Below are 16,420 nucleotides of genomic sequence, written 5' to 3'. Positions count from 1 at the left end.
CATATCTGGTGGTAGGTTTCAGGTTTTGAAGCTATTTTTGAAGAAGTGTAAGCGGGTTATGAGGGACAAAAAAGCAGACAACTTTTTTTGGTTTATTTTAGAGATACATCGTGGAAACAGGTCCACCGAGTCTGTGCAGACCAGCAATCCGTGTACACTAACATTACCCTACACAGACTAGGGACAATTTACAATTATACCAAACCAATGAACCTCTAAACCTGTATGTCTTTGGAGTAAGGGGGGAAACCCATGCAGGTCATGGGGAGAACGTACAAACTCTGTACAGGCAGCACCCGTAGTCAGTATCGAACCTGGGTCTCTGGTGCTGTAAAGCAGCAACTCTGGCACTGTAAAGCAGCAACTCGGGCACTGCGCCACCATGCCACTTTTTCGTGGATAATAGCTCCTTACGGAGAGTATTTTTGTTTGTTAATTTAGGGGACATGTACGTTGCCAGCAAGGCCAATATTGAACGTTCATCCTTAATTACTCCCTTGAACTGACTGCTTTGCTGGGGGCATTTCATTGTGCAGTGAAAGGATTATCCATACTGGTGGGCATTCCGTCACACTTCTGCCTTGACCTTATTAGTTGGTCGCATGCATTTTATGTTCTCCTTTATGGTGCGTATTTGAGTTAAGTGCTCTCTAACTCAGCATCAGAATTCCCAGAGTGGCTATTTCCATGTTGATGCTTGGCAATGGCTAATTAAATGTGGAGCAATGCATGGGTACATGCCCAAGGATCTGAGCAAATAGGAAATCCTCCGTAAATCTCCTCGTAATGCTGAAATGCTGCCTGAATAATTTTACTTCAACATTGTACATTCTGAAATTATTTATTTGAATATGTAGGCAGTGTAATACCATCTATGGAGCTATTTTTCCATGCATTTCCCCAACCATTTGTGCAATGGTCACACAAGAAGCCATAAATACTGGAAATTTGAGCAAAAAAAACCTCTGGAAGAACTCAGCAGGTCAAACAGCACCAGAGGAGGGAAAGGACAGACAATGCATCGGGATGGCACTTCCTTTAGGCTGCGGAACAAGTTGAGTTTAGTTTATTGTTACGTGTACCGAGGTACACTGAACAGATTTTGTTGCATGCTAATCAGTCAGCGGAAAAACAATACGTGATTACAATCGAGCCAGCCACCGTGTACAGATACATGACAATGGGGAAGAAGGTGAATAATGTTTAGTGCAAGATAAAGCCAGTAAAGTCTGATCAAAAATAGAGATAGTCCGAGTCTCCAACGAGGTAGATAGTGGTTCAGACTGCTCTCTAGTTGTTGCTAGGATGGTTCAGTTGCCTGATAAATGTTGGAAAGAAACTGTCCCTGAATGTGGAGGTGTGCGTTACCTTTTGCCCGAAGGTGGTGGTGTGTATTGCCACTTATTTATATGCGAAATAGGTTCACTGAGATGTGAAATAGATGAAAGACACAAAGTGCTGCAGTAACTCAGCTGGTCGGGCAGGATCTCTGGAGAAAAAGGATGGGTGACGTTTCCGGTTGGAGCTCTTCTTCAGATGTGAAATGGATTATCTTTTTCCTAATTTTCTGCTGACAAATGTTAAAAAGACTTCCTCTACAATGTTGTAATGCCCCTCCTATCCCAGCGGTTGTAGTGGAATTTAATTGTAGTGCATTTCATGTGTGCCCATTCCAGTTCAGACTCAATGTTTTATGCATACTGTGAATGTAAGGCATAAAAGGCTGATAACGCAACTAGTTCCTACTAACAATTTCTGGCTTTGAAGATGATGGCCAGTGAGGTGACGGGGGGGGGGGGGGGGGGGGGGGGAGGTGGGGAGTGGAGGGAGATGGAGGTGGGTGGAGGTTGGGGTTGTTGAACGAGAAAGAGGTATCAGAATGAAGCAGGTACCAATGAAAGAGAAACAATCAGACACCATTTTATTCCTGGGATGCAAGCAATATCAATTATATTCAGATGTATCTAAATATAGGTTTTAATGAGACTTGTATGATACACTTGATGGACCTTAATAATTTCAGAAATTATAAGTGACATGGTGTATCTTGTGACCTTAAATTGAGAGATGCTGTCGGAGTCTTGGTAGAGATATAAAAAATGAAAATAATACATATCCTGAAAATAATAATTGGATATGCCTTCCAGCAGCACAATCTGGAGGGTAGCATGCTTCAACAGGAATATTGAGACCCTGCTACATCTTTTACGGTTTCAGCTTTTCATGTAAATTGAAGCAAATTCTTGCTGCATTGTGTTGTTTTTGTTTAATTTTATGATGACACAACATTTGCAATTGTTTTTCACTTTGCATCGTTCTGATGCTTAATATAAATGATGAGTGCTGCTTAAGTATTCAGATGACTAATTTATAAGTAAACTCTACCGAGTCTTGCTTTAAAATTAATTTGGTATGTGGTATGGATTGATAGCTTACTCCGTAGTTAAAATAAGAGCAAGACTTAAGGCAATCTGCTGAAGATGATTTGGCCATAATCATTTTGGGGCAGAAATGTCATCATCATTAACAATGATAGGTAATCTCAGCAGACTATCACAATATTTAGTTGGTAACAGCTGAAATGACAGGTGTTCTCTCCTTTCCCTAATGAGGGGTGCTGCCACCATTGTAGATCTGGTGTGGAATTGTGAAAACTAGCTCAATCCAGTGATAATGAAAGAAAATTGACTCTATCTGATCACAATATTTTGGTGTAACGTAGTGCTTTAATGCCAGGACCTGAAATACATTTTGATGCTAATTTACCCTTGTGGGTCACAACATAATTCATTATTTTTTTAGGCTAATAAACAATAAACCATTGTTCAAAACTACTTTGCCAAAAGGTGGAGAACAGGGAAGCCCTGTGGAAATGTGGTGTTTAACCTGGCCTTCACCACATCTGCTCCCTTGGTCTCTTCATATTCCTTGCCGATACATTGAAATCATGCAAAATAATAAACATTTTGAAAAGGTTCATAAAGTTAGTTACAAATGGTACTAACCTTTCTCCTGCTATTTTGCCTCCAATGTTACCCTCTCCTACAGTATTTTATACATGTGAAATGTTCAATGCTTCAGTTTTCTATGATTATTTGTCTTTATTCTCAAATGGGGCCGACACATGGCTGTAGGTCTAACCCTAACCTTAACCCTTCAAAGGATTTCTTTCATGCTATGCCTTTGAATGGCAGCAATGCTCTGTTCCTTGTCTTTCCATTCACTCTTGTGCCAAGTTAAACAACTTGAGGGAGTGATTTTGAAGGCACTCAAAGTGTACGTTTTACTGAATCACATTTAGTTTTCTTGAAAGAGGAAAAATAAAAGGAAAGGAGATGAGAGAAGCTAATGGGTGATAAATGCGTGAGAGGTCACCAAGCTATTTGGCTGTGGCCCTTTTCAAAGAGAGTTGTTTTGACTGCTTCTTGCACTTGCACCATGACCTTCCCCATACATTCTCCTTTATAATATACATTAATAATGTTTATTTTTTAGTAATTGTATTCTTTCCTCTTACATCTAATCAAGCAAGATTGCATGCCTTAATGCTATCACCCAGTGGCCTTGATATTCCACCATCATAAAGTGCTTTGAGAGAATGGTTGTGGAATGCATTTAATCCAGTCGACCAAACACTACAGTTTGCCTACAGCCACAATAGGTCCAGGGTTGATGCCATGTCCCTTGCCCTACACATCCCTGGATCACCCGGATAAGAGACCTACCTCCATCAAACCTCTATTCATAAACTACAGCTTTGCTTTCAATACCATTATCTCATCCAAGCTCATCTCCAAACTCGTGGAATTTGAAGTCAGCACTCATCTCTGCAACTGGATCCTTGACTTCCTGACCAACAGACCTCAATCAGTGAGGATAGGTGGCAAATCTTCCTCTATGACAATCCTCCACACTGGTGCACAGAAGGATGCATTTTCAATCTCCTTCTTTACTCCTTATACGCCCATGACCGTGCAGCCAAGTACAAATCCAACTCAATTTACAAATACGCAGACGATACCACCGTAGTGGGCCGGTTATGAAATAATAACGAGATGAAGTATAGGAAGATTAAGGACCCCGTAACCTGGTGTCAAGACAACAATCTTTCAGTGTCAGCAGGACAAAGGAGATATTGATCGACTTTAGGAAGTGAACATACATTGACAGCGCCAAAGTAGATATGTTTGAAAGCTTCAAGTTCCTAGGAGTAGATATTACCAGCAATTTGTACTGGACTAGACATAATTGAAGCATTGGCCGAGAAAGCACACCAACAACTCTATTTCTGAAAAAGGGTCTGAAGAAGGGTCTTGACCCGAAGCATCTCCAGAGATGCTGCCTGGCCCGCTGAGTTATTCTAGCTTTTTGTGTCTATCTTCTGCTTCCTTAGAAGGCTTAACAAATTCTGCATGTCTCCAGCAATTCTCTCCAATTTCAACAGATGCACTGTAGAAAGCATTTTATCAGGATGCTCCATCTAAGACCGCAAGAAATTGCAGAGAACTGTGGACACAACCCAGACCATCACATGAACCAACTTCCCTTCAATTGATTCCTATATTCCACGCTGCCTCAGCAAGGCCACCTACTTAATCAAGTGCGAGTCTCAACTGCTTCCTCTTTTCTCCTATCCCATCAGGCAAGAAGTACAGAAGTTTGAAAACACATGCCTCCAGATTCAGGGACAGTTTCATCCCAGCTGTTATCAGGCAACTGAACTATCCTAACACCAACAGGAGAGCGCTCCTGAGCTCCCATCTACCTCATTGGAGACACTTCAACTATCACTCTGACGTTTCTGGATTGTATCTTGCACTTAAAGTTATTCCCTTCTATTCTGTATTAGTGCATTAAGGGCAGCTTGATTATAATCATGTATTGTCTTTCCACTGGCTGGATAACACGCTTTAACAAAAAGCTGGATAACAAAAAAGCTTTTCACTGTATCTCAGTACACATAACAATAAACTTAACTATAGCTCAGGCCCTCAAATCCTCACATCATTTTTGTGAATCTTCTTTGCACTCTTTTCAACTTTCCTTCAGCAGCTTGATCAAAACTGTACACAGCACTCCAAGTGCAGCCTTCCCAACATCTTGTACAATTGCAACATAATGTCCCAACTCCTATACTCAGTGCTCTGACTGATCAAAGCCAGCATGCCAACATCATCTTCACCAACTATTTACCAGTGATGATACTTTTAGGGAACATATGTACTTGCACTACTTGGTCACTCTGTTCTACAGCATTGCCCAGAGCCTTAATATTTGTAATGAAAGTCCTATCCTGGTTTGACCATTGGGTTTTGAACCTAAGCGGCATTTAAGATGTTGTTCTTCCAATTTGTGTCTCATTTCTCTTTTTGGCAAAAGGAGAAGGCGAACGACAAACAGTTTGATGTGGGAAATGTTAAAATGACATGCAACTGGAAGCTCGAGATGGCTATTGTAGGTAGAGTGCAGGTGTTCGTAAAATGGTCACCTAGTCTACATTAAGTTTCACCAATATAGTGGTGGTAATATCGCAAACACTGAGTGCACTAGACCAGGCTGGAAAGGGTGCAGATGAACCTCTGCCTCAACTGAAAGGAGTGTTCAGATGTGCCTTTGTGCACGTTTGAAGGCTGAACAAATAATCATCAACTTGCTCATTGAAGCTTATGAGATGATAGACCATGCATTCAAAAACTATTATCTAATCTTTCAAAGATACAGTACTGCTTTCTATGCATAGCATCACAATCAATATCTGTTCACACTTTGCTCAACCTTCATGAATTCATTAATCTTTTCGCCAACTGCAAATAAATCAGAGTAGAAGCTCTTTCGCCTTGCATGTGCACAGGCAAAGATGCTTCTTGCATTTTCACAAACTGAATGATTTTGAGGTGATTTTAAAATTGTGGGGATTGAAGGGAGAGATGCTTTTTGAAAACACGAGGGACAGGACTGTTGCTCTTGAGCCAAATACTGTATATGTCTGGCCTTTTTGTGAAAGTCTGGAGAACTTCCTCCCTTGCACCTGAACAGATTTTGCTCACTGGCTGAACATGTAACTGATTGATTTCCCCTCCTTTACAACCCTTGATATGCTGCTAACTGCTCCACCACTTAGATATTCTAACAGATGTTCTAATAGATACTGGGCAATATAGCACACTTCAAATGCAGCAAATCAAAGCCAAAGTGATGCTTGAGTAAGCTATGCATTTGTCTATACACTAAATATTTGGCTTAATTGCTCAAAAGATAAATTTGGCAATATGAAAGGGAAACTATGTGCCTTTTGATGGATTTTATATATTTTATAGATCTGAAGCTGTTCTGAGCACTGCAAAAGGTTTGAGACCCAACCTGAAAAACCCATTATTTGTAGAATAAATCTTTTTGTCGTAAAATGGAAGGACTAAATCCTCTTTTTTTTGTGTGAAATTATTCACTCTGGGAACAATTGGTAATTTTGTTAAAACTTTAGTTGCAAAATATTATACTCCCCAATGTTTAAGTGCAAACATACTTGCATTCCACTACATGCAGAATCTGTTGTTAATGGGAATCCCCTTAAAGAGCACCATGCAGACAATGAATTTGTTATGGTGCTCTGTGTTAAACAGTTCAAATATTCACAGGTACGTACCCCTCTGGGGCGGCATGGCTGGGTAGTGGTAGAGTTGCTGCCTTACAGCGCCAGAGATCCATGTTCGATCCTGACCACAGGTGCTGTCTGTACGGAGTTTGCACATTTTCCCCGTGACCTGCGCGGGTGTTCTCTGGGTGCGCTGGTTTTCTCCCACACTCCAAAGACATACAGATTTGTAGGCCAATTGGCTTGGTAAAATTGTAAATTGTCTCCAGTATGTGTAGGATAGTTTTAATTGTGTGGGGATAGCTGGTCAATGTAGATTCGGATGACCAAAAGGCCTGTTTCCGCACTGTATGTCTAAACTAAACTAAACTAAACAGTGATGCAGATACTGTAGGATTCATGGAACCAGTTAACACATGGAGAGGCCACTGCTGGCGACCAGCGATGCTGGCCAGAGTGCAGCCACAAGCACCACATCTCAGCGCAAAGCAGTCATATTGTTCTCCCCATGTCATCCAGCTGGCAGATTCTCAATACTGAAACCTGGGGTGATTCATCCCAGGATTTGCACCAGCTTCGATGTGCAGCAGCTGGGATGGCAGGTGTTTACTTCACGTTCCCAGCTCACTTCCAGCATAATGTTCCCAGCACAGCAGCATATAGCAGCAGGAATGGCAGGAGTTTGCACCAGATTCAGTATGCTATTTCTCTCTATATATATAATGCTATGATAAATTAGAACACCCTATTCTGTGACCACTCTTGTACCTGGTAACACATTCTGGGCAATGATCAAAATACCAGACTATTGGAGCATCAATTAGCACATTATTTGAAAGGTGTTTCTTCATGTATTTGTGAGAATTGCTATCATTTTGAACATTAAAAAAAAACAGCACACGAACAGGCCCTTCGGCCCACAATACCTGTGCCGAACATGATGCCAAGATAAACTAACTTCATCTGCCTGCCTATCCGTTTGCCTCCTTTCCCTGCATATTCATGTGGCCATCTAAAAGCCTGTTAAAAGCCACCATCATATCTGCTTTCAACTGTTTTTGATATGCTAGATAACAACGTATCTGTGATCTGGAAGCTTTGTAGATCGCAGTCATAATGGTGCAAAATAATATAGCTGAAATTAGAAACATAGAAACATAGAAAATAAGTGCAGGAGGAGGCCATTTGTCCTTTCGAGCCAGCACCGCCAGTCATTGGGATCATGGCTGATCATCCACAGTCAGTAACCTGTGCCTGCCTTCTCCACATATTCCTTGATTCCACTAGCCCCTAGAGCTCTTTCTAACTCTTTTAAATTCATCCAGTGAATTGACCTCCACTGCCTTCTGTGGCAGAGAATTCCACAAATTCACAACTCTCTGGGTGAAAAAGTTTCTTCTCATCTCAGTTTTAAATGGCCTCTCCTTTATTCTTAGACTGTGGCTCCTGGTTCTGGGCTCCCCCAACATTGGGAACATTTTTCCTGCATCTAGTTTGTCCAGTTTTTATAATTTTATACGTCACTATAAGATACCCTCTCATCCTTCTAAACTCCAGTGAATACAAGCCTAGTCTTTCTAATCTTTCCTCATATGACAGTCCCGCCATCCCAGGGATTAACCTCTTGAACCTACGCTGCACTGCCTCAATAGCAAGGATGTCCTCCCTCAAATTAGGAGACCAAAACTGCACACAATACTCCAGATGTGGTCTCACCAGGGTCCTATACAACTGCAGAAGGACCTCTTTGCTCCCATACTCAAATCCTCTCGTTATGAAGGCCAACATGCCATTAGCTTTCTTCACTGTTTGGTGTTCCCAGTGGATTGTCTGAACCCAGGTTTGATGTAGGCCAATTAGTATATCCCATTATTTTACATTTGGCTAATGCACACAAGAACATTTCATGGTCATGTCAATTTATAAACCATATCTCTTGAGCAGCCAACTCCTGCTCTGGGCCATAGAAACATAGAAAATAGGTGCAGGAGCAGGCCATTCGGCCCTTTGAGCCAGCACTGCCATTCAATATGATCATGGCTGATCATCCATAATCAGTATGTTGTTCTTGCTTTTTCCCTATATCCCTTGATTCCGTTAGCTCGAAGAGCTTAATCTCTCTCCCTTGAAAACAGTACAATTCACAGTACAGTTCATTTCCAATGGTACTGGAAGGAACTGACTGGGAGTGCCTCTGGCAACATCAGCCAAGCGAGGTCTTGGTGCTTGCTGGTGAGTTCTGGCAATGAGGCATTCTGGCAGAATAACTGGGTGTTCTCTCAGGGAATCACCCTACAAGATCCATTGACTCCTTGCCCTGCAGTGCCTATAGGATGTTCCATGCTGATGGTGGACCTGTCTGGTGGACCTGTTGGCCAACGTGTAGTTCTGGAACATTTTTTCCATGAAGAATGTGTATTGTGGCATTGACCGGCTGATTGGCACATTGTATGGCATTGAGACCAGCTCCATTTTTCACAACAGCAGGAACAGGTAGAACATCCGCAGCTTGTGACATATGGTACCCACCTACCTTAGTTCTAGGCAATACCTGATGCTGCCACATCAGGATGAGCGTGATGTTGGATAGGCATTTTGCACACGTTGGTTTGTAGAGTTGTGCAACGTGATCGGTTGTACACACTCCACCTTCGATTTTCAGATGAACTGGAAAACAGTCCGAGTGATAACGTGGAGGGGAGAGGGATAGGCCACATGTGCACCAAGTACAAACTGCCCCGAGAGAACCTCACACCTAATGACCAGATTCTTCCCAGTTATTGAGAGGAAACACTGCCCGCACAGAACCAATTTTTAATTCACCTTTCCTATCTGCTCCAGCCAAATGGGGGGTCCTTCCCCATAGCCAACATGAAGGTTCTGTGGGGAAGGACCACAGTCCTTTTGCTACCAGATCGTTGAGGGGATAAGTCTAGTTTAGTTTAGTTTAGAGATACAGTGCGGAAACGGGCCCACCGAGTCGGCGCCAACCACAAACCTCAACTACGCTAGCACTATCCTACACACCAGGGACAATTTACAATCTTTACCAAAGCCATTCGTCCTACAAACTTGTATGTCTTTGGAATGTGGGACGAAGCCGAAGCACCCAAGGATAATTCATGCGGTCACGGGGAGAACGTGCAAACTCTACCCAGACAGCACGCATAGTCAGGATCGAACCCAGCTCTCTGGTATTGTAAGGCAACAAAGGATGAGAGATCATCCCAGAGGGCCACAACAGTGACAAAAGTGTTATGTGTAAAAAAGGTGCTGAGACAACTTGGTATAACTAGCAATAGTAAATGTATGGACATGTTAAGAATGTAATGAATTTTGCATTTTTTATGTTGCTTATATTTTATTATGAATAAAGTGTATTTAAAAATAAAAATACTGTTCACTTACAAAACTATTTGCTTGATTTGAAAACTGATTACTGCTTGTTGGTTTACATTTGAACTGGTCTTTTTGCAGATTAGTTCTCATCTATATTAATGCCCGCTATCCAGCTAATTCCGTAACTCATGAATAATCCCCAACAGAAATCAAGGATGAACAAGTGGGGAAATGCAACTACCTTATTGACAACTTGGTAAATCTTGCTGACCTTGTACTTCTGGTGATTCTACAAATACTAGCAACCTTTGAATCCTGGGTTGTTTGACTGCTGAGCTGCAAGAAATACCTTTGGACTTGACGATTGTGTAAGGATTTTCAAACATAAGCAGATGTTGGGATTATATTTTTTTGTGAGCCCAGAGCTGTTATAATAAACACAATGCAATTTCCTTGCACCCTGGAGTGCATCCCACAAAGGTTTTGGAGAGGAGCTGTAGTTCAAGGCCCTTTTCAACCTTATGTCTCTAAATTAGATTTAGTGGATGGTTACTGAACTGAAAATGTGATCATGAATTCTGAAATATATATTAAAATGTCATAATTTATTGTGGTATCAAGTTCAGCTGGTGGAAGCTCTGTTACATTTGATGCACATCAGGCCTGGCAATACATCTCTCGATAATTGTTCAAGCACATCAACCTGCACCTGGCTTTGCTTTCTTTTGTGAAATAAACTATTTCTCAGGAGGGCCAAGTTCTTTTCTTCTACCACTTTCCATTTTCTTAAATCCTTCTCCATCCTCACTTCTGTCGACATGCAAAGAATTTACAGTTTTCCTTGTCAGTGTAAGAGAAAAAGGTCCTTTCATTGTCTGTTATTTCTTCACTTTTGCCTTGCTGATTGTGCAAAATGACTCCTCAGATTTGCCTTGTTATTTGCTTGACATATCATAGAAGGAGGTCATTTGGCACTTCATGCCTACTCTCAAAGTATTCCGGTCTATCACATTCTTCCAGATGAGAGAAAAATTGAACGCCCAAGGTGAACCCATACAGTCAAAAACAGAATGTGCAAACTCCACTAAATCAACACCAGAGGTCATGATTGAACCCGGGTTGCTGGAGCTGTGAGAAGGCTGCTCTTCCTTTCCCATCCACTGTATGAACTATCTTGTCACTCTCCATCTTCTTTCCTTCTCCAATCCTGTTGGCCAAAAGGAATAAGTGGAGAAATATTGGACATGACTTAAAATGAGTGGCAGAAATAGTTAGCGGGACTCAATGATTCACTCCCTGTAACTATATTTAATAACTCGATGCTCTGGACCTGCTATATCCATACCTGCACAAGTAAGAAAATGATGAAATTACCTGACAAAATGCCTTTAGCTCCTGTTATTTCTCAAGCATTACTTTAACAAGATGTTTTGTTCATCTGATTACACTGACGAGCAGGTGTAACCAGGTGAATGTAATAGAGATGAACAGTATTTTAATATTGTTCTGATTTCCCCACTTGTATTAGTTCACTTCCTTTTAACAATTTTATATGTTCTGGTGCACCAAACTGAATCTCAATGGTGTTTTATTAACCGTAAATATGAATCTAGATTATTTTAAGAAATGTTATAGATGGAGACATGCTTGCTTTGAACCAGCTGTTTAATCGAGAAATGCTTGGTGAGGTGTTTTTCATGGGGTCAGGCAGAGTGGATGAATATTTGTGCAAGCTGGAGGTCAGATACTTTGGGACGCAGCACAATTCAATGACCTCTGACAACAATATCTTTAGGGGCGGAACAGTTGCGCACACAATAGAGCTGGTGCCTCACAGTTCCAGCAAGCCAGGTTGAATCCTAGCCTTTGGCACTATCTATGTGAAGTTTGCATATTCTTCTGTGTACTTTGGATCCTCCATTTTTCACTCACACCTGAAAAACATGCATGATGTAAGTTAATTAGCCACTGTAAATTGCTGCTGGTGAGTGATTGAGGGAGAGGGCCTTGGGAGGTTGGAGTAGTTGATGGGAATATGGACGGAATTAAATGGTATCAGTGTAGGATTAGTGTCAATGCTTCATTGTCACCACAGACTCAGTGAAGACCCTATTCCCGTGCTGTATGACTTATCGGGTCTCTATGAGGACCAAGATGTTTTAAATTGTGGGGATGCAAATGACAAAGGTTTCTGCAGAAATAGTGCGACTGTTGAGTATGTTGGCTTCTTGCTATTTCTTGAACGCAAGTGATGGCTTCGAGATTGAAGCATTTACCAAAAGGGTGACACAATTAACTGTTCCAAATGTGCCTTTGACTAAGGCAATGGCACAATGAGACTTGAACAGTTATTAAAACACATTATTGGCATGAATAGTCTGAGAATACAGATGTTTCATTTCTATCTTGACATACACTTTGGCAAAATATTTATTCTCTGTCTGCTGCTCTCATAATGCAAGATGCAACAGAGAAGCCTGACAGGGTGACTTTGATCTCTAACTATATTTAATGGAGAGAGTGAGGCATTGTGGCTGATTCTATGGAGAACAGTGAAAATACCCCATTTTACACCTTCATTTACAAAGACGGTCTCCAGGACTGATGAGGTTAACATGTGACCTTTACAAAGTTGAAATTTTTTAAAAGCTGCAGATGCCAGAAGAGAAGACAATTAACGTTGAAAACGTTCAACGGGTCAGGCAGCATCTGTGGGAATAAAAATAGAGCTGCTATTTTAGGTTGAAGACTGTCATGATGATGAGTCATAATAATGATATGCAAATATCTTGAACTTTGTATCAGCTGACTTGGAAGTCAGATGGTGCGATGTGTAAGCCAAGGCCGGAGGCTACGGTCGGCAGAGATAATAAACAGAGAGAGTAAGGAATGTAACCTGTAAATATTCTGTCTGTATCATTATTCCACATCAAAGGTGAAGGTGTGACATTGGCGATGAGGATATTTTGGATTTTGGATATTTTGAACATTTTGGATTCTGAGTCCGTGGCTACGAGCTGGAAAAAGGTTAGAAAACGGTCATAATGGCAGTTGCTGGAGCTGATTTCTTCGCACTTCGCAGAGTTCCACGTTTCGATCCGACAGGTGATACGAACACTGTCAGCGTGAAGTGGAACGCTTGGTTGGAGGAATTTGAGGCCTTGGCCGACAGTCGCAGGCTCTTTCATGATGAGAGTACGCCGAGGCAGAAGGCTCAGCAGAGAGCGTTGCTTCTCTTCACCGCTAGACCAGCAATTTGAGAAATGTTTAAAACACTCCCTGACACCAGAATGAAGGAAGACTATAAGAAAGCCGTTGATGCATTGAACAGTCATTATGTGATGGTGCCAAATGCTACATATCAACGCCATTTATTTTGCAAAACAAAACAGGAAGAGGGCGAGACTGGTGCTCAATTTGTGATGAGACTCAGACAGATGTCTGTAGGATGCAAATATGTGGTTGCTGATGTGGAAAACCAGACATTGGATCAGGTTATCCTGCATTGCAAGTCAGCCAAGCTCAGGAGAAGGCTGCTAGAAAAAGGGGGTGAGTCAAACTTTAATGATGCTTTCTCGAATGCATGGGGCACTGGAAGCTGTTGAGGGACAATTTCACAGCATGAAATTGAAAGATTCCAAGACTGGGCAAGTTAACTGGCTGTCCTACGGTAGACCAAGAAGTAAGCCTGAACGTGAGATTGAGTGTTACAGGTGTGGCAACAAGGGTCACATAGGGAAAGATGCATGTTATCCGGCAAAAGGTAGAACATGTAGGTAGCGTGGAGGCAAAGATCATTTTGCAAAGAAATGTAAAAGAAAGGCCAGGGATAAGACAAGTGATTACAACAAGAGTGAATCTTCCAAGACAAGGGAGAAAGGGAAGTCCAGTGACAGGATAGACAGACCTTGGCAGAAAAAGAAAGGTCATGTCCGTCAGGTAGAAGGTGATTTCGGAAGTGATGAACCTGGTGAGCATACTGTTAAAAGGTATTATCAGTTTGCATTGAATGATACCCATTTCTAGAAAGTTGAAGTGACCATCGGAGGTGTTACAGTGCCAGTGATTGTAGATTCTGATAGCGACAGCAACGTAATTGACAGATCACTGTGGGAATGCTTGAAACAGCAGAAAATCAAGTGCATGCCAAGGAGGTGTTGAAACATAGAAACATAGAAAATAGGTGCAGGAGGAGGCCATTTGGCCCTTCGAGCCAGCACTGCCATTCATTGTGATCATGGCTGATCGTCCCCAATCAATAACCCTTGCCTACCTTCTCCCCATATCCCTTGATTCCACTAGCCCCTAGAGCTCTATCTAACTCTCTCTTAAATCCATCCAATGATTTGGCTTCCACTGGCCTATGTGGCAGAGAATTCCACAAATTCACAACTCTCTGGGTGAAAAAGTTTTTTCTCACCTCAGTTTTAAATGGCCTCCCCTTTATTCTAAGACTGTGGCCCCTGGTTCTGGATTCCCCCAACATTGGGAACATTTTTCGTGCATCTAGCTTGTTCAGTCCTTTTATAATTTTATATGTTTCTATAAGATCCCCTCTCATCCTTCTAAACTCCAGTGAATACAAGCCTAGTCTTTTCAATCTTTCCTCATATGTCAGTCCCGCCATCCCAGGGATCAATCTCGTGAACCTACGCTGCACTGCTTCAATTACAAGGATGTCCTTCCTCAAATTAGGAGACCAAAACTGTACACAATACTCCAGATGTGGTTTTACCAGAGCCCTATACAACTGCAGAAGTACCTCTTTACTCCTATACTGAAATCCTCTTGTTATTAAGGCCAACATTCCATTAGCTTTCTTCACTGACTGCTGTACCTGCATGCCAACTTTCAAGGACACCCAGGTTTCGCTGCACCTCCCCCTTACCTAACCTAACTCCATTGAGATTATAATCTGCCTCCTTGTTTCTTCTGCCAAAGTGGATAACCTCACATTTATCTATATTATACTGCATCTGCCACACATCTGCCCACTCACTCAACCTGTCCAGGTCACCCTGCAACCTCCTAACATCCTCTTCACAGTTTACACTGCCACCCAGCTTTGTGTCATCCGCAAACTTGCTAGTGTTGCTTCTAATTCCCTCTTCCAAATCATTAATATATATGGTAAACAGTTGCAGCCCCAACACCGAGCCTTGCGGCACTCCACTCGCCACTGCCTGCCTTTCTGAAAAGGACCCGTTTACTCCTACTCTTTGCTTCCTGTCTGCCAACCAATTTTCTATCCATGTCAACACCCTACCCCCAATACCATGTGCTCTAATTTTAGTCACCAATCTCCCGTGCGGGACCTTATCAAAGGCTTTCTGAAAGTCTAGATACACTACATCCACTGGCTCCCCTTCATCCATTTTACTTGTCACGTCCTCAAAAAATTCCAGAAGATTAGTCAAGAATGATTTCACTTTCATAAATCCATGCTGACTCGGACTTATCCTTTTACTGCTATCCAAATGCACCATTATTACCTCTTTAATAATTGACTCCAGCATCTTTCCCACCACTGAAGTCAGGCTAACTGGTCTGTAATTCCCTGTTTTTTCCCTCTCGCTCCTTTCTTGAAAAGTGGGATAACATTAGCTATCCTCCAATCCACAGGAACTGATCCTGAATCTATTGAACATTGGAAAATGATCACCAATGCGTCCACTATTTCTAGAGCCACCTCCCTGAGGACCCTGGGATGCAGTTCATCAGGCCCAGGGGATTTATTATCCTTCAGTCCCATTAGTCTACCCAATACTATTTCTCGCCTCATGAAAATTTCTTTCAGTTCCTCTACCCCCCTAGATCCTCTGTCCTCCAGTACATCTGGGAGATTGTTTGTGTCTTCCTTAGTGAAGACAGATCCGAAGTACCCGTTCACCTCATCTGCCATTCTGTAGTAGGAAGTTATATCCATACACCACAACTGAACCATTGCAGACCATTGGATGTTTCACAGCTAAAGTAGAAGTTGGAGATGGAGGAGAAGGGAGAACCCCTGCTCAGTAGAAGTACAGCTCGAGTGCTGGGAGTGCTTCACATCGGAGTGCATGTCAATTCAGTGCAGTCATGTGATGACATGAGGCAGGAATTTCACTAAGTATTCCAAGGGGTTAGAAAATTGAAATGCTGGCAAGTGAAGTTGGCCATTGATGAAACTGTCAAGCTGAAAGCACAACCAGTGTGGAGAACACCATTTGGACTTTGTGGAACTTCGTGGAAAAGTAGAAGCTAAAATCAGGAGTTGATTGATCAGGACATTTTTGAGCCAGTTGAACATTCGACACCATGGATGAGTCCAGTAGTGATAGTGCCGAAACCCAATGATGACATCAGACTGTGCGTTGACATGAGGAGAGCCAATGAGGCAATAATCATAGAAAGACACCCAATTCTGGCGATCAATGAGGTGCTACGAGTTATCAACCAGTAAAGTGTTCTCCAAAATTGATCTCAAGTGGGGATGTCACTAATTGGAAT

At 42.0% G+C, this 16,420-nt stretch overlaps 1 protein-coding gene across 4 annotated transcripts in view; it reads left to right on the top strand.

The window, feature by feature from the left end:
- Window positions 1-16,420, top strand: part of kynu (kynureninase) — a 177,074-nt gene that overhangs the window by 14,663 nt on the left and 145,991 nt on the right. The window contains exon 2 of one of the 4 annotated variants that reach the window (XM_078403381.1): window positions 10,070-10,299. The exons of the other annotated variants lie outside the window; for them this stretch is intronic. The gene's annotated coding sequence lies outside the window, so the exon portion shown is untranslated. The remainder of the gene's footprint in view (window positions 1-10,069; window positions 10,300-16,420) is intronic. 4 annotated transcript variants of the gene reach the window in all.

Source organism: Rhinoraja longicauda, chromosome 8, assembly GCF_053455715.1.
Source record: "Rhinoraja longicauda isolate Sanriku21f chromosome 8, sRhiLon1.1, whole genome shotgun sequence".
NCBI classification, from domain to species: Eukaryota; Metazoa; Chordata; class Chondrichthyes; order Rajiformes; family Arhynchobatidae; genus Rhinoraja; species Rhinoraja longicauda.
The sequence above is the reverse complement of the archived record's forward strand: the minus strand, read 5'-3'. Positions and strand labels throughout refer to the sequence as shown.